Source organism: Cetorhinus maximus, chromosome 6, assembly GCF_964194155.1.
Source record: "Cetorhinus maximus chromosome 6, sCetMax3.hap1.1, whole genome shotgun sequence".
Taxonomy (NCBI): domain Eukaryota; kingdom Metazoa; phylum Chordata; class Chondrichthyes; order Lamniformes; family Cetorhinidae; genus Cetorhinus; species Cetorhinus maximus.
The window spans coordinates 114549543-114568802 of NC_135884.1; positions in this window are offsets into that span (position 1 = coordinate 114549543).

Below are 19260 nucleotides of genomic sequence, written 5' to 3' on the forward strand. Positions count from 1 at the left end.
CCATGGTGAATAGCCTAAAGGAGGCTGCTTGGCCTTTCTTTATACAGACTGCCGGTTCCCCATTGGAACCGGCAGTCTATGCACGCCCGCCACAAATTTGAAAATGCTGCTGTCTGGAGTCTGCAATGTGCTGGGCAGGCCTTAATTGGCCTGCCCGCGCAAAATGGCGGTGCGGCCCGTTTCGCCAGCGGAGATCGGCTCCGCGCCCACCATCAATTGGGTCGGGCCCGCCTGCCCGATAATCATAAAATTCTGCCCATGGGAATCATCCACCCTGTTCTTCTTCATCCTTGAGCACTGGGGGGGATGTGCCGGTTAGACCGGGACATCTCAGACCTCAGTTGAACCCAATGATGTCACCAAATGATCTTGTGCAACAGTGGAAGATTCTTCTTCCTGACCTTCGGAACATCTTTTTGTGCTGGAGGAACAGAAATTCAGGTTCTGGGGATTTAAACTCTGGAGCTGTCCTAAAAAAAACCTGCAAGACAATTTGCAACTCTAACACAGGGCTGGCTGCCCTTTAAATATGGCCATCAAGTGATGCGGGCTTCCGGACATCAGAGCCATCCCCTGACACATCATGCGGCAGCAATCCTGCATCACCCACAATCATAAGCTTGCCGCGATGTAATCAGGTTCAGCCAACCGCCACGAACGTGCGCAAAACTCCTGATACTTCCGGACACATTGATGGGTTCTGTGATTAAAGTAGGACTAAATCCATCCCCACTGGTGTTGTTTAACTGAGGCTTCTGTGGCTCCTCTGCCATAGTTATGCTGTGGCTAGAAATTTTCACAGTAGCTTTACTAGATCAGAATTCTCGCCCACGGCAGTGCTTTGTCCCCTGCTGCAGCAGCCTCATTAGAGAGGAGCCGGGAACACCAGTGATTTCATGCAGGGTGGGTTCCTGCTAGCAATCCGCAGGAATTACTAAGTATAGGCAGGAGATTTCCCTATAGAAATGGGTCTATTAATGGAGAGGAGTGGGGGTGGTGGGGAGGAAAAATCAGCAAACAAAGCCATTTGCCATTCTTTTGCACAAAGCAGTTGAGAGGGGGGAAGGGTGTTTGCATAAACTGAGTGAGGAAGAGGAGGAGATCCCAGCATTAACTGAGGTGAACTCAGTGCCACTATGATGTAAGGAAGCAAGACACCAGTATGAACTGAGGAGAGGGGGAGCAGATAGTCAGCCTAAACCGAAGTGTGTCGGAAGGAAAGAAGAGTAGAAAAAAATACCATTGTGCTTCTGTGAAAGCTTAAATTAAAAGGGCACAGTCATAAGAGTGCTAGCATGAACTAGAGAGAGGGCAAATTGCTATCACAGCACTGTGACAACCATCTGAACAATTGGATACGACAGAAAGTATCCTCACACTATACTCACCCATTAGTGTTATGATGCAGCTGATAATGTGTGCCAGGCGGATCAAATCCAGGAGGGAAACTTGATCGCGTGGTCACAACAATTTTGCAATTTGTATTTTATTTCGAAATGCGTGCCCTGAATTCAGTAGTAATAAGTCCATCAAAACTCCAGAGATTTTTTACAAAACTAAATTAAACATTTATTAACAAAAGAAAAGATTTCAAGCACATACATGAGTCTACAAATTACTACTGTAATAGCTCCTAAAACCCCTAATTAATCTGGCTTCCCCCATTTTACCCCCATTAAGGCAACTGTAAAAAAATAGATTTAAACAGATCCAGGCAAGTCAATAAAATACTTTGGACATTAGAATTCAAAGTGGCTTTTCCCAGCTTTGGTTTCTGTAGGCAGCAGCTTAATGCACAAATACTAGAGGCTTTTCACACTTCTGGTAGATCTTACAATGCCTTTCCTGACACACAGCCTCTTCTCCTTTATACATGTTTCTCCCTTTTAATACAAATTGCATTGTTTCCAAACGTCTTTGGTACTTTACCTTTCTCATAATACAAATCTTTTCATGGTGCTAATACTATCAGTAACCTTTGGGAAAAATAAACACTCTGCTTGGGCTAGCTTCTCAGGCTAGGTGTAACATCCTACCATCTCTTTGAAATTCAAACTACCCTGATTTATCTAAAAATGCAAATTCTCCTCACCTCACAATCTAAAACTTCAGCCTTGTTTATGTATTTGGAATTTCAAACCTAGCTTCTTTTGATGAATCAAAGCCTGCAGACCAGCTGTCTCCAATTCAATTAAATCCCAGACACACACACAGAGAAACTATCCAAACCACACTGTTAACCTATTTTTACAATAAATCACAATAATATTGCGGGAATTAGTATACTTTCATGACATTATACACTATATAGAACAAATCAACCCTAAAGTGACAGTAGAATGTGTAAAAAACAGCTTTAAAAAACAGTGATTCATTGATAGCTTTCCACTTTAAAGAAAATCCTTTTTACTACAAGCCAATAAAAGTGTCACTCATCTTTACCCTTTAAAGTATCAATAGCAGAAACTACAAGCACTTGAATCCTCTTTATCTTGCTAAATAAACATTGTGCAGTTGACAGAAGAGATCAAAGAGCCAAATATGTCAATCAAGCAATGTTTTCCCCAAGGGTCAGGTGTTTCAAAGGGCTAATGGATTTCTAAGCTCTCAGCCAAGCCTCATTATGTATTCTTGGCTGAGATCCCAGGCATTGATGAGAATACTAAAACACCCACTGTCACTAGAGGGTTTGTTGGTTTTATACAGCGTAGAGTGGATGAACAGGCATGGAAGTTCCACAGCTCGGCATGGAGCTTGAGGCACCATAGGGGGTGGGTGAGAGGCATAAGCTTGCATGGATGGGGCATGGGGAGAATGTGAGGGTGTGAGATGTGAGGCTAGAGGGCCTTACTTTTATCATTACAACTGGATGAAGTCCCACAGCACCTAGCCAGACCTTTTAAACAGGCCGCCTTTGTACCCAGCAGCCCCTATGACTGTCTCCAAACTCTTTCCTGGGTTGGCTGGCCCAACTGCAGCCTGCACCTGCCCCCCAACAATGAAAATTCCGTCTCTGCGGGCACCTTCTGCTGAGGCAGCTGGGCTCAGCCGGGAAATTTCCCAACTCCTGCTACCTGCATTGAGGATGAAAATCCAGACCATTGTAGCATGTTCACGTATCACTACACTTGTGGTACAACTACTTCCTCCTGAGCCTGTCCTCAAGGACTGCAGCTCTATTTCATTCCACCTCTCCCTGCCTGCTCTAAGTACTCCAGCTTTAAGCCTTCCCTCCATTGAAACTTATCTCAATGTTTCAGTTCCAGACTGGGGTCATAAGTTTTCATGGGTTACAAGGTTTGGTCAACTTCAAATCCAGCAGCTGGACTGATTTGCTGAATACTCTCAAAGTGGAAAAGCTGCAGGATCAGTGCTTTGGAAATCTGCTGGTTCAGATAGCAAAGCTTACACTACAGATCCATAGCTACATTGTCAACTGGAATGCCACTTGGATCCTCAACTGCAAATAGAATAATGTCACAGCAGCTGTCCCTTCATCACCATCCTTTAATATCGAGCCTTAATCTGCTTCCTTATTACTTCAGCATTCTACCTAGAACCTTGTTGTATACTCTCTCCATTCCAGCTTTGGACCCTTCTCTTTCTGCCAGCATTGAGCCTTAAGCCCTGCTCTGCTTCCAGCTGCTGATTTCAAGCTCTAGACCTAACCTGCTCCCTGTAGCCCTTGGACTCTTTCCCTCCCTGTATGAATGACACTTAACCTCCTACCCCTTGCATATTTCCAATATGTAGATAATATGTTTGTTATATTTGAATCTGCAGCTACATGTAAGAATTTCCTTACATACCTTAATGGGCTCCATCGTGCACTCGAATTCACCTTTGAAATGGAGAAGTCAAATGAGCTCCTTTCCTCAATGTGCTAGTTGAGAAATCTGCCAGTGGGTTCTCTACTAACATCTACCACAAACCTACCTTCACTGGTCAATTTAGGCGTTGGGATTTCTACAGTTCCACATGTTATAAGATTGGCCTTATCAGCAATCTCATAAATAAGGCTATTTGCATACTGTGCAAGCTTGATGTTGAAATAGGGCACATCAAAGCCATCCTGCGAGATAGTGGCTTTCCTGATCAGATCATTGCTTACTGTATATTGCACAAACTCATGAATGGGCCTAAGGCCACCACTTTCGGTCCTGAAAAATGCCCAGTCCACCTCAGATTACCCTGGAAGGGTAAGGTGTCTCAAAAATTTGAGCAACAGGTGAAGCTAGCTGTTTCATGCTGCTACTATGCAGTAGCAACATGAGTGGTATTCACCACTAACAGGTTGCTGCCGTCAAGCCAAAAAGACGTTCTGCCTATCACACAAATGAACAATGTGACATATGAATTTCAGTGTCATTTGATGCCAGGTATATAGGCCATACATCCTAAAAACTGGTGAAACGTATCAAACAGCACGTCCCTAAGGCTGTTCACAACAGGCAAAGCACTGACTGAACACGTGCTTGCAAAACTCAAAACACAGGGCAGAATTTTACACCAGCGAGATTTTACAGTCCCGCCAAAGTCAATGGAGTTTAGAATGGCTTGCCGCATTTTACAGCCCTTTACCCATCACAATGGGGCCATAAAATTCCGGCCACAGTGTCCAACATTAGATGTGATTCTGCCATTGAGCAGCACTTGCTAAACAATCCTGCTTGTACTAAGAACTACACAGACAACCAATTTAAGATTATCAGTCAAGCTGTCAGTGTGGCTCACTTACGTATGCTAGAAGCTACATCCATTCACACACAGGGCCCTGTCCTTTGCAGCCAGAAGAAGCATCTCCATGTATTGCATGTTTTTCAACTAAACAAAAGCTTGAGGGATAGCCATTCCCCATGGCAATGCCTTGGGCAATCAGATTCGAACTGCCTGGTTTGAATTTAAACAAAAACTTGGCAGTTAGCTGTTCCCTGGTGCATTTGCCATGACAATACCTCTACCAATAAGTTGACTTGCCAGCCAATCAGCACTCTCTTTTCATGCAGTATAAATTGTTTTTCTCTTTCCGATTGATATTCTTACGAATCTGTCCTGATGCATGCAAGACAAAATCTTCAACTGAATGTCTCTTTTTTCAGCAATACTCAAGTTCTGTATTGCCAAATGGCTATTTATAAATATTATATGAATGCAAGTTGCTGGTGTTGTTGAGTGCATGTGGATGCAGGCAACATCACATTTATGATGTTCCTTCATCATCCAGTAGCCTGTGAAAACTTGAGCGTGAAGAACAATCATTTAAGAAAGATACTGGAAAGCTGTTGGCACCTATAGAACTTCATATTGATCACAAATTGAGGAGAATTAGGACATAAAACAGAAACTGGGGAAAAATTGAAGATAGCAAAAATAATCATCTAAAGTCTAGCAGAACATTATGTTCGTTTCTTTAAAAATGGCACTAAAACACAGCCTTGAGAACAGTTTGAGTGAGAATTAAGTCTGGAATTTACCTTCTTTAGTGAATAGAACCTAATTGTAAATAATAGTGTAAAAAATTCCGTTATTGGCAGGTTCCCTGCTGGCATTATTTTTATTCCGAACAATAAATTAACATAGTACAGAGTGTGATAACCTTTTGTTAAGTTGTTGAAATAAGTGGGTAATTCTGTTCTGTACCACATCATCTTTATTTTAACAACTGAGAAAGCCAGCATCTGCTGATATCTCTGGTGACAGTAGGAAATGCTGATTTGCTTGTTCAATGAAAGTAAATTCTATATACAAACTGCACCTCAGAGAATTTCCATGGTTTGTGAACCATGCCACTTTGGTTATAAAGAACCATGAATGATTACAGCACCACTGACTTCAATGGGAATAAAAATTGTGAAAAACATAAAATGGACTATTGCTTCAAGATCACTCAGCGTATTGCACAAAATCAAAATTATCCCCAGATACTCTAATGCTCATTCGCTGGACTCCATCTTCCATAAATTGTAACTTGTCCAAAACTCTGCCACATATATCCTGTCCTATTTATCCATTACCTAAACCTCACTGAGCCGCACTTACTGCCCATCTTCCATATTTAAAATCTTCATTTTGTCGATTAAATCTCTACATGTTTTTTTCCCCCACACTGACTCTGAAATTTCATCCAGCTCAGTCCACTTGGTCTCGTCCTCTTATTCTGGCCTTCTGTGCAAATGGCATTCCCCCATCCCCTCCCACTCACTATGCCCCACCATTAATGGCACAGGCTTCAATTCCACTTTTTGGAGCTACCTCCCTAAACCTCTTCATCTTTAAAAATCTTCCCAAAACTCATCTCTTCAACCTAGCTTTCAATCACCTCTCCTAATTGCTCTCTTTCTGTCTCAGCACCTATTTCTTTGGGCATTTCTTTATCTCAGCAATGATCCATAAATACAATGTTTTGTTGTCACGATGTTCAGGAATCACAGGGAAGCTTTGCAAGTGTTTTGGACTGAAGTTACTGTGGATTTTGAAAGTTACCAATTCAATACATAAAGCGCACACCATGGTTTTCGATAAAGGCTTTGTTAAGTTAGGCTTGGTGCCTTTGTTTATGTACGTGAATAGAAGTAAATGATTGTACAACCCCACTGCATTCTAATGAATGCATGTCTAATTCTGGCAGAAATACATTAATTAATACAGCGGAGTTTATTTTGCCTGTTAAATATACTATGCAAGGCATTGCAATAAGAAAATCTTTTGTTTTATCTATCTTTCAATTGCTTAGAGATTTACAAAGATCACTAACCAAAAAGCAAATCATAAATGCCGCAGGAGAGTGAGCTGGCAATCTGCCTCACCAGCAAGATTCTAATCCTGCCAATAAAAATACATTAAATATTTGGCTCGGACCAATCAACAGAAAATAACTCAGGGAAAACATATCCTATGAAAAGCCAGGCATGGCTAAGGCCCATGACAGTTTCCATAGCAACATGTTTTTTACCTGAAGGAAGTGGGTAGAGCTAACAGCAAAGTTAAGAGCAAATGTGAGAACAAATTCAGCCAGGCAGAAGATGACAATGATAGAGATGCCTTTTCCTCATCTTTCACCCCTTCAGCCTCCTTCCATTTGATGTATCATCTTCCACCATTTCTGCCACCACCTTCCCTTCCCTTCCCCTCCGTTTTCTGGTTTCCAAAGTGAATGTTCCTTCCCTCCAGTACACCTTGGTCCACTCCTTCACACCCTTAATACCTGCTCTCCTTTCGCCAATACCTTCCCTTACAGGCACAGAATATATAACAACTTCCCTTTCTTTATCCATCATCCAAGGTCCCAAACACTATATCAGGGTTAGACAGTGATTTGCCTGTATTTGTACCAAACTATGTGGTTTCCTCTGCATTGAGGAGACCAAATGCAGATTGGCTGATGGCTTTGCAAACAGTTCCATTTCAAGCTATGTTCCTGAACATTCAATCATTTGCCATTTTGAATTCTCCATTGCACTCCCAACCTGACCTCTCTGACTGAGGCCTCCTCTACTGTTCCAATGAAGCTCAATGCAAGCTTGAGGAACAATACCTAGGGCAGGATTTTCCTGTGGGCTTTGGGACTACACTGTCAGACTCATTGCGGGTCAGAAGCCCATACTGGGGGGAGTTTTATGGAGTCAACAGGGGCCTCGCCCACTGGCTGGAAAGCTGGCAAAAGACCCAGGTTGCCTCCTTTGGGGAAGGCCTGCCGAATCATGAGCCAATCAGGCACACAACAAGCTGCAAGTGAGCCTTCCACAGGATCAAGAAGTCCCAACCAGCGAGAGCTGCTGGCCAATCAGAGGCCGGCAGCTCTTTTGGTCAGCACTACCCCCAGGGAGACAGTGGCTGCTAATGGAGCAATGCCCATCAGAGGCCCAGCATTGTGGAGTGACCCAGGCCAGTGGAAAGTGATGGCAGGAAGGGTTTCGCGGAATGGGGGTAATGGGGGAGGGGATTGTATGGGGGTTGGCAGCAAGGGCAGGTGAGTGGCTCCCAGTGGGCCCCCCACGCCCAATGCCAGGTCCCTCAAGCGGTCACTGAGCGCCTTTGAACACAGGAGCCCCTCCCACCCCCAGGATACCACAAGCTAGCAGCACAGGATTGCTTGTCATCCGCCCTGTGTGGCAACAGGCCTGCCTGCCGCTGGGTTAATCCCAGCAGTGATGGGATGAGTCCCTTAAGTGGGCATTAACTGTGTTCTGCCTGCTTCTCTGCATCCAGAGATAATGCAATATAGTCCTCTCTCCTGGCATAAAGAGTGTCATTGACCTCCCTTATAGAGCAGTGGTTAGCAAACTGGGAGATGTTAGAGATGGTGAGTGCTCCTATCTGGAAGCATCCTGACACAAGGAAGGTCACAGCCATGGTGACCATACTGTCCTTGCCTTTTTCTGAGTTTGCCTGCAAGAAGTAGCAGAGTTCAGTAAGGACCTCCTTCATAAAATGGAGATTTCACACATGTTCACATATGTTCTTTGTTGAGGTTGAGGTAAGGGAATTGCTCCCTGAAAACTCTGTGTGGGTAAGGCATTCTGCTGAGAGCCTTGCTTCCCAATCTCTGTGAGTGACTTGCCTTGTGTGTTGTCCTTGCCCCTGCTGTAGGTCAAGGGGGATGGTAGCTACAGCACCCACGACTAGGGTGAATAGTCTGAGGAGAACGCTTAGGGCAGAATTTTATGACCCATGGGCGGGCACATGCCTGACCTGATCGGGCGTAAAATAGTGCACGATATTTCACTCGGCGGGCACGAGTAGGTGCTGGATCCATGCCCACCATTAATTAAGAGGCCACTTAAAGCCATTAACAATCCAATTGACAGTGATTTTTCGTTGCCCGAGCAATTTCGCGCTCGTCGCATGGGCAAAACAGGCAGGCGGCCAGGCGACATTTTCAAAAGCCTCATCCAAGGTGGGGATAAAAGGGGTGAGCAACATTGCCTGTGTCAGTAGTGGGGAGTTTGGTGCATAGTTTGTTGCTGGTGACTTATTGATACGTGGCAGCTTCATCACTGTTCGGGGTTTCATTCTTAGCATTTCCAGGCTTCATTTCAGGGCTGCATGGTGTCTCCAAGGACCCCGGAAGATTAAGACCATGAGGATACTTCCAGGTATCAGACAACCTCCATCACCCTGATAATGCAGATTGTGATCTCTCCTGGTGGCACCTCCTCTGAGGAGGAAGAGAGGGGCAGAAAGGAGAGGAGGCCAGGTGTCCCAATGCAGCTTTCAGGAGAGGGACCTGTGGGAGGAAAGGCAAAGGCACAGGGGGCACAGAGCCAGCAGGAAGTCCAAGGCAGAAGGGGCCGCAGAAGACGCCACTATCCTGCTGCCAAGGTTTACAGGTGGCGATGTAGCTACCTCAATATGTCTGAGGTGCAATGCCAAAGGAGGCTCCACCTCACAAGGGAGACCGTCACCTCAATTTGTCAGATGATTGGGCCTGACATCAGCTCCGACTAAGTGGGTGGACACCCCATGCCAGTGGCTCTGAAGGTTACAGTGGCCCTCAACTTCTGGCTCTTTCCACGGCTCAGTGAGGGATCTGTTTGGAGTCTCCCAATCAGCTGTCCACAGCTGCGTCAAGCTGGTGACACTCTATTCAAGTGGGTACTGACATTTATTCTTTACCGTACGGACAAGGCCAGCCAACCTGAGCAAGCCAGGAGCTTTGTAGTGATTGCTGGGTTCCACCACATTCAGGGTGCAATCGACTGCATACATGTGGCCATCAAGGCACCAGCGGGTCAGACAGGTGCCTTCATCTGACAGCTGCCCCTGGCAGCTCTCATGACACTTACACCCTGAGACACTCCCAGGAGCGGGGGCTCTTCAGTGCTCCAGCCCGACTGAATGAATGGCTGCTGGGTGACATGGGTTATCAGTTGAAGAGGTGGCTCATGACGCCTTTCCGCCAGCCAAGAGCATAAACTGAGAAGCTTTACAATGCGAGTCATGCCTCCACAAGGGTGGTGGTAGAGAGGACCACAGGTCTTCTCAAGATGCACTTCCAATGCCTGGACCATTCAGGGGAGCACTACAAAGCCCCCAGAGTGGGTATCGCTGATCATCTTTGCATGCTGCACTCTCCACAATCTGGCACTGGCAAGGGGGGACCCACTGGAGGAAGAGGACCTTGACGCAACTCCACAGGCCACAGATGATGAGTCCAGTAGTGAGTCAGAAGAGGAGCTCGGTAACCTCCAGGGAGGCAGGGACACCAGGGACGTGTTGATACAATGCTCCTTCAGCTAGGCTACCAAAGATCAGCTTCAACTGCATGCCAGGGCTGCCGCCTCCATCCTGGATGTCTGAAAGGACACTTTCATTTGAACACAGAGAACATTTAGTGCCTGCGCAATAAAATTCAGAGTCACTTATGTCCAGCATTACATATTGGCATTCCCCGCACCAATAAAATAAAAAGGTGAAGCATACTCAGGCCGTGACAACAAAAACAAAATTTATCTCATTTTGACAATTCCAAACAATTTACATAACCTTCTCTGTCTTCATTCCCAGGCCAATATAGATAAAGTAAACATAAATGAACATAAAATCACCCGTGAACTTTCCCTGTAGTGTTCATGGTGCCTTTAACTTATGTTTGTGAGTTCTACATCTTGGTGCCCTGCCCTTGCTGGCACCAGCATTGGAGACAGCCTGCTGACTTTGCTGTCTTGTTGGCCTTGATGACCTTGGTGGTCATCCTCTAGCCAGTGGAGCCTGTGCTGGCCCCACCTGGGAGGGAGTGGCCAGTTCCACAGCTGGCATCTCCCCAGTCATTGCAGCCTCATCAGATGCGACGGTCACTGGCAGAGGGGCAGGAGAGCTGCTGCCATCATCCAGAGCGCCCTGAGAGGAGCACGCAGAAATGACAAGCAGCTCATGCGTCAATGTGAGGTCGCTCTGGACCTCCCTGCTCACCATTGATGGACGGGCAACTAGCTGGGATACTGGGTGCCTCATCCATCTTCCACACTGGCATTTACCGCCTGAGGTTAGTGCCTGTGTGAGGGCTTGCAGGTCTGAGCGCAACCTCAGGAACCCTTGATTCTGCTCCTGGAGCTGCATCTCCCTGAGAGTCACTGTTCTCTCAATGGAAGAGACAGTGTGCTTGGCCATGACAGTCAACACAGTGCTCATGCTCCGCATGGACTCCTCCAAAACAGAGACCATGGCCCGCAAACCCCCATGGATCTCCACCTGATCCTCCCGCACATCTTGCTGGACATCCAGCATCTGCCGCCTAATGGACGACTCCAGAGGTTTGTCATCAACCTTCAACTGAGCATTATCCTGGTCTCCAGCAGTCCTCCGACTGCTGGCGACCTGACCACCAGCACCTCAAGCGAGTGTAAGTGCCCTCACCAATGTGCACCGAGATACTAGCCGCCAATCTAATGCCCACTGAGGTGTTAGTATCTGCACTGGTGCCTGCTTCAGAGAGCGAGTGTGACGCAGGTGCAACAGAAGCTTGGTGGTCCTCTGGCGTCAGGAGTCACCCTTCAGGGTTCACAGAGCAAACGCCTGCTGGTGAACCTAACAGGGAGAACAAGGACATGTCATTAGTTAAAGTCATCACACTGTCACTGTGCATGCCAGGCACCCTGGTGAGACAATGGAGATCTGCATTATGGTGCCATCGTCTTCCAATGATCAATAGGGACTTCAGGTTTGAGGCTCACATCAATGAAGAGACTACACTAGAATGGTTGCTGTGCTAACTAAGGTTTTATCTGATGTGTAGTATACCTTTAAAAACAATGTTAAAAAGGAATATCACATGATCTTGTGTAACCAATAGAGGAGTAGCACGGGCCTCTGTAGTTAGTTAGTAGTCAGTTGGAAGTCAGTAGTCTGGTAGTGAGCAGCAGAAGTATGTAGATAGAGTTTGGAGTAGAAACAACATGTGGAGCTGCTGAGTACCTTGTAAATAAACAGAATGCGTTCTACCTAAGAAGTGTCTGCAGAACTACTCTACCTAAAGTACCAACTGGGTCGCCCCGCAACAAGCGTGCAAATGTGACTCACATGTCACAACAGTTGCACGAGCCGAAAGTCTCACCTCTGTGCACTGCACTATTACCTTCGTCTGGCACCCCCGCCTCTCCATGCCTGGTTGCACGTGGTTGCTCTCGAGCTTCAGGGCGTCTTGCTCGAATCTGCTGAGCAGCAGGAGGTTGGGCGGCTCTTAGCCTGTACAGTCCCTCTCTGCTTGGTCATGGCTTGTCTTCTCCTGAAAGGACAGAGGAGCATTGATTTGTCCACTCTCTACCTGCAGCATGGCCAACCCTAGCCGAGGAGCACTTTGCAGGGCATATCAGAGTCATGGCCCTCGAGCTGCAAGGCACTCAGTCCAAGCAGCCAGAGCTCATCCCCTTGGCCAGCTCTGGTGTCATTAACAGTTGGCACTCAGACTCTAGCACCCCTGAGGTCCACGGGAGAATGACCAGACCTTAACACTTCTGCACACTGACCCATGCAAATATAGTATTCACATTTTCTTAGCGCAGTAGGTCATTGAAGCACTTTAAGCACTGCACCCATGTGCACCGCACCACATCATGGCTGCTCACCATTGTTGCCACCTCCTCTCATGCCCCCTTGGTGAGGTGCGGTAGCCTCCTCCTCCCATCTCTGGTGACAAGGGTGACCCCCTGGCAGCCACCTTCTCCAGCAGGACGGCGAGGCACTCATCGGAAAAGTGGGGGGCCAAATGCTCACTCCACCTGCCCTCCCACCTGCCGTGTCCAGCCACACCCGATTCCATTGGGAACATACAGGAGATGTCCTTCCATGGCAGCCTTCCTGGTGCTGCCTGGGCCATTTTTAAACCGGCTGCTTGATCGCCATTGGATCCGGCAGCTGACAGGCCCCTGCCCCTGCTCGGCCCTTCCCAGCCAGTGCAGAGTCGCGTTTCACGCTGGGTGGGCCTTAATTGGCCCACCAGGTTGAAATCGTGGTCAGGGACCCATCACGGGCAGCGGACTGTTTCCCAGCCACTCCCGGGTCCACCCACCACCCCCGCCCGATGACCTCAAAATCCTGCCCTTAAAGTCAAAAGTAAAGCCTTCATCATGGAACACAACTCCCTGTAGACTTCACCAACTTTAAATAACAGTAAGAAACTCATAGCACTTCTCCAAATTCAGCTAAAGTCAGTAGAAATCAATTGGCATCTAACCTGAAAATAGTAAATGATCCCTTTAAGTAGCACTGGTGGGGACAGCTCCCTGATGCTAAATGCATGTTCAGCTGTGTGTATATGTGCTTGAGCATTAAGGTTGAAAATGGCACTGCTGGCATCAATTCAGCATTACAAGCTGACGTGATCTGCCTGCATACTTTTGGTGCTTTCCCTTCATGCCCACGCTAACGCCCTCAGCAAAATGGCATTCAACGTGTGCCGCACTTGAGGTGTGAGCATGCAGTGTGGATGCCATTTTGCAACCAAAACAGCGCCCATTGTAGGAAAAGTTCTGCAACCTTAATCTTGTAAGTGTCACTGAAGCAGCTACGTTTGAGTTTCAAAGTATTTAAGAACATTCTTTGCTTGAGCAGTATCAAATGGAGTAATGAAATCCATCTGTTAAAGGAATAGCTTGTCAGGTTCCAGCTGTACAGAGAGGATAGTAAGGGGTGCTGGAGCAGCACAAATTCTTTTGTACAATTACATTGTCAAGAATGTTTACATATACTGACAGTATTATTATTATTCAGGCAGCACAAGCCAATTTGTTTTGATCATCAGCACCAAAATAGCTAACAATTGAATACGTTATAGCTTATAACAAAATGTTATCTTCAAGAAAGTGGATTTTTTGTTTAATGATCCTTTCAACAATTTTCCTGTTCCATCCCCATTTGATTACTGTAGCTCACAGCTGCATTCATTCCCTCCATCTGTCCCACTAATGTGTAGCACCACATATTGATGCTCAAAGCTCTACTCCACCCAAACCTTTAAAATTTAGTTATTTATCAAAGAACAAGATGTGCATGGTATGTTTTAGGCTGCTACGTGGCCGTGCACATGGACATTGATTTGGATTCCTAAGACTTTTGTATCTGAGAATCATGCGGCTACTGATATTTTTCTAAAGCTAGTGGTGAAATGCCAATTAAAGAGCCCATTGTGAGTTCCCCACAACAATGACCCAGATCTTCTGGTCATCAGCAGAACAGGCACATGCTGCTGACTGCATTCAAAACTGAGGCCTTACCATTTTCTTCCTGTCCTGTCTGCAGCATGGATCCATCAGCGAAATAAGGCCTACTGGTGTGGTGCAATTCCAGCGACAGTATGCCTTCTTTCACTCCATGAACTGAAGACATGCCCCTTGATGTCTGCCTTCAGTTCAGTGAATTTCACTGTTTCTAAATGTACCTGTTAACTGTTTTTTTAATTCTAGGTTTCCCCCACCCCTGTCACCCTGTCACCCCCGATATTGTTCCCCTAACACCCCTGACACTACTCACCTACTCCCCGACAATTCTCACTCCAAACACTGCGCACCCCTAAATCTGACACTGCTCACCACCCTCCTGACAGTCTCAGAATAAGGTATCACCCATTTACAAGAACACAAGAAATAGGAGCAGGGGTAGATCATATATCCTTTCGAGCCTGCTCCGCCATTCAGTATGATCATGGCTGATCTTGGGCTTCAACTCCATTTTCTTGCCAGCTCCCCATATTCTTTGATTCCCTGAGAGACAAAAAATTTGTCTATTCCAGCCTTAAATGTATTCAACGATGGAGCATCCACAGCCCTCTGGGGTAGAGAATTCCAAAGATTCACAACCCTTTGAGTGAAGTAATTTCTCTTCATCTCAGTCCTAAATGATTGGCCCCTTAACCTGAGACTGCCCTCGTGTTTTAGATTCCCCGACCAACGAAAATAATCTCTCAGTCTCCACCCTATCAAGCCCCTTCAGAATCTTGCAGGTTTCAATGAGATCGCCTCTCATTCTTCTAAACTCCAGAGAATATAAGCCCAATTTACTCAGCCTCACATCATAGGACAACTCCCTCATCCCAGGTACCAATTTAGTGAACATTCGCTGTACCATCTCCAATGCAAGTATATCCTTTCTCAAATGTGGAGACCAAAACTGTATACAGTACTCCAGATGCAGTCTCACCAAAGCCCTAACAACTATAGCAAGACTTCTTTATTCTTGTACTCCAATCCCCTTGCAATGAAGGCCAACATGCCATTTGCCTTCCTAATTGCTTGCTGCACCAGCGTGCTAAAATTCTGCATTCCTTGTACGATCACACCCAAATCGTTTTGAACATCAATACTTACAAGTTTTACATCTCTTAATAATTGTACTGCTTTTCTATTCTTACAACCAAAGTGAATAACTTCATACTTCCCCACATGGTACTCTATCTGCCATCTTGTTGCCCACTCGCTTAACCTGTCTATATCTCTTTGCAGCTCCTCTGTGTCCTCCCCACAGCTTACCTTGCCATCTAGCTTGGTATCATCAGTAAACTTTGATACATTACTCTCTATCTCTTCATATAAGTCATTAATATAGATTGTAAATACTGAGGCCCCAGCACTAATCCTTGCAGCCCTCCACTATTCACTGCCTGCCAACTTGAAAAAGCCCTGTTTATGCCCACTCTCTGCTTTCTATCCATTAACCAGCCCTCTGCCCATGCTAAAATATTACACCCAACTCCATGAACCTTTATCTTGCCTATTAACCTTTTGTGTGGCACCTTATTGAATGCCTTTTGGAAACCCAGGCATTTACTGGTTCCCCTTTATCTACCCTACTGGTTAGATCCTCAAAAAACTCTGATAAATTTGTCAAACAGGATTTCCCTATAGTAAAACCATGTTGGCTTGTTCTAATCATTCTATGCTTTTCTAAGTGCATTGTTAAGACTTCCTTAATAATAGATTCTAGCATTTCCCAACAACTGATGTTAGGCTAATTAGCTTGTAGTTCACTGTTTTCTCTCTCTTTGCCAACTTCCAATCTAATGGGACTGCTCCTGAATCTAAGGAATTTTGAAAAATCATAGCCAGCACATCCACCATCTCTGCATCTATCTCTTTTAGAACCCTAGGGTGTAGGCCATCAGGTCCCAGGGATTTGTCAAGTTTGTCGGATTTTAGTCCCTCACTAATTCTGAGGCCACAAGGGGAGAATGTGTAAAATTTGCTGGGAGCAAAAGCCACCACATTGGTCAGAGCACTGAGTGGGTCACTGGGGTTTGTTTCTTTCTTAGCTGTACTCCTTTTCTCTTTTGAACACCATGAAGATATGGACACATGTAGCCAAACACATGAGCTTCCTTTTGCTAATGGCAGGACAAGAAAGGGAGGGATGAAGAAGTGAGGGGAAGCAAGGATTCTTGAAATGTAATGGTAAAGCATCTGGGCAGATCTGCATCATTCATGGGCGGTGAAGTTAACCTATTCAAGGCTGTAGCTTCAATAAATGTTTTCTCACAGGCAGCTCAAAGTCAGTTCCAGGCTATGCCATACTCCTGAGTTAGAAAGGCTCAGCTGAAACATGTCTGGATCAGATGATCCCTGACATTGATGAAACCCTGAGGAGACAGTTGAATCCTGCACTGGGCATAGGCACCTCTGGGTTCTGTATCTTTCTCCTCCTTCTCCACCTCTTCTTCATTGCCTTCTTCCTCCTCCTGATCCTCATCTTCCCCTGATGAGCTGTCTCAATATAAAGCACCACTGACTCCAATGTCCACATCTCTCTGTAGGGCCATGTTATGGAGAGCACAGGGGACCACTGCAGTGCCTAAGACTCTTGCTGGAGTGTATTGCAGGGCACCATTTGACTGATCCATGCACTGGAACTGCACCTTCAGAAGCCTGTTGGCCTGCTTGATGGTAGTCCTTGTGAGCAGATGGCTTCGGTTACAACGCCTCTGTGCCTCTATCGCAAGTTTGGTGAGTCGATATCCCTTCTTTCCTAGGTCCATTCATGTAGCTTGGGAGGTGGAGTGAAGAGCTGTGGCAACCTGGACTGCCAGGGAATGAAGGAGTCATGACACCTGCCAGGAAAGTGAATGCACACATGCAAGAAGCTCTTGTTGTTGTCGTTGAACATTGAGAAAGTGGAAGCCCTTCCTATTGATGAATCTCATTGGCTGGTCACTTAGTGCCTTGATGACCACATGGGTCCAACTGATAATGCCCTGCACCTGGGGAATTCAACGATGGGGGTGAAACTCACTGCCCTTTGTGCCTGCAAATGTGTCCAGAATTGAACGTACTGTCCAGTTCTCACAAATAGGGCATAAGTGAACAACAAGATTCAGTGATGTGCATAGTGATGTGTTTGCGAGGCACCACCAAGGTCGGCCGCTGATCCTTGGAAAGGCCCAAAGTCAATGAAGTTCATGGCCCAAAATGACTTTGAAGGGTATTGACAGGGCAAGGTGAGCTCTGCTATGAGGTATGAGGTCTTCAGCAACAAGGGCACAGATTTCTGTGAACATCTGTTTGGATAGCTGCAGTATTCTGTGGCACTGGTTCTCCAATATGACCAGGTAGCTCCATCTTTGGTGGTTCAGTCTATGCTGAGAGTATGGACTCTGTTGTCTTCCTGCCCCTTGTCTCTCTCCTCTGCCCTTCTGATATCTGGGACTGTGCCCTTCCAATGAAGGTTGATGCTCCTCATCACCACTGGACCTGAAATCTGAAAGTCATACTGCCATTGCCAGCTCTGTCATGCTCACACTCAGGTGGCCTCCCAATAGTGTCTGGAAGCTGTGCCCTCTCCTTATGTCCTGTCAATGCCAAGAGGATGACGATGCCTTGCACTGCCCAAGCACAATAGAACACTTTTCCTGCAACTGTACTGACTCAAGAGCACATCTGTGCCAATAGTTGTGTCCCCCTCTGAGCCATTCTCCCTTTTATGCACCCACCTAATTTGTTGGATCAGCCATGATTGACTCCCCTCTGTGTTGTCACCTCCATGCACTGGTCTGCCCTGACCCAGTGTGCAGTCTGAGCATCCCCACCAAAATATCACCATGTTCCTCAACAAGCTTGCAATGAGTTCTTTAACAACCTTAATTGCATTCATTGGTGGATCAAGCGGGCCCTCACGGACAGCCTCTCCCTATCTAATGAAATTCATTCCCGCTAGCTGGCACCGATATTTTAATCACCCAACCGCCTCCAATCCTGTCCCTGGCAGCACCCAAAAATACAGTCCTAGGTATTCGACATTTATTTGCAACAAGGAACACAGGACTTAGAGGCAGTACTAGGCTGTTTAGCCCTTGGAGCCTGCTCCACCATTCGATAAGATCATGGCTGATCTGATTATGGTCTCAACTCCACTTTCCTGTCTGTCCCCATAACCCTTCACTCCCTTGTAGATCAAAAGTCTATCTAACTCAGCCCTGAATAAATTCAGTGACCCAGCCTCCACTGCTCTCTGGAGAGGAGAATTCCACAGACTAACAATACTTAAAAAAAAATCTCATCTCCATCTTAAAAGGGAAATCTTTTGTTTTTAAACGGTATTGCGTAGTTCTAGTCTCCCTCACAAATAGAACCATTGAACCATAGAAAAGTTACAGCACAGAAGGAGGCCATTTGGCCCATATTGTCCATGCCAGCCCAGGACACCCAGGTGCCCTTTCTAATCCCACCTTCCTGCACCCAGCCCATAGCCCTGCAGCTTACAGCACTTAAGGTGCAGATCCAGGTACTTTTTAAAAGAGTTTAGAGTTTCTGCCTCTACCACCAACTTGGACAGCGAATTACAGACACCCACTACCCTCTGAATAAAAAGTTCTTCTTCATGTCCCCCCTACACCTTCTGCCACTTATCTTGAATCTATGTCCCCTGGTTCTAGAATTTTCCACCAAGGGAAACAATTTTATCCTGTCCCCTCATAATTTTGTACACCTCAATCAAGTCACCTCTCAGCCTTCTTTGTTCCAAGAAAAATAACCCCAACCTATCCAATCTCTCCTCGTAGCTACACTTTTCTAACCCTGGCAACATTCTTGTAAACCTCCTCTGCACTCTCTCCAGAGCTATTACGTCCTTCCTGTAATGTGGTGACCAGAACTGCACACAATACTCCAGTTGTGGCCTCACCAGTGTTTTATACAATTCCAACATTATATCCTTACTTTTATATTCTATACCTCTACCAATGAAGGACAGCATTTTATATGCCTTCTTTACAACCCTGTCCACTTGAACTGCTGTTTTCAGGGACCTGTGTACTGTACGCCAAGATCTCTCACTTCATCT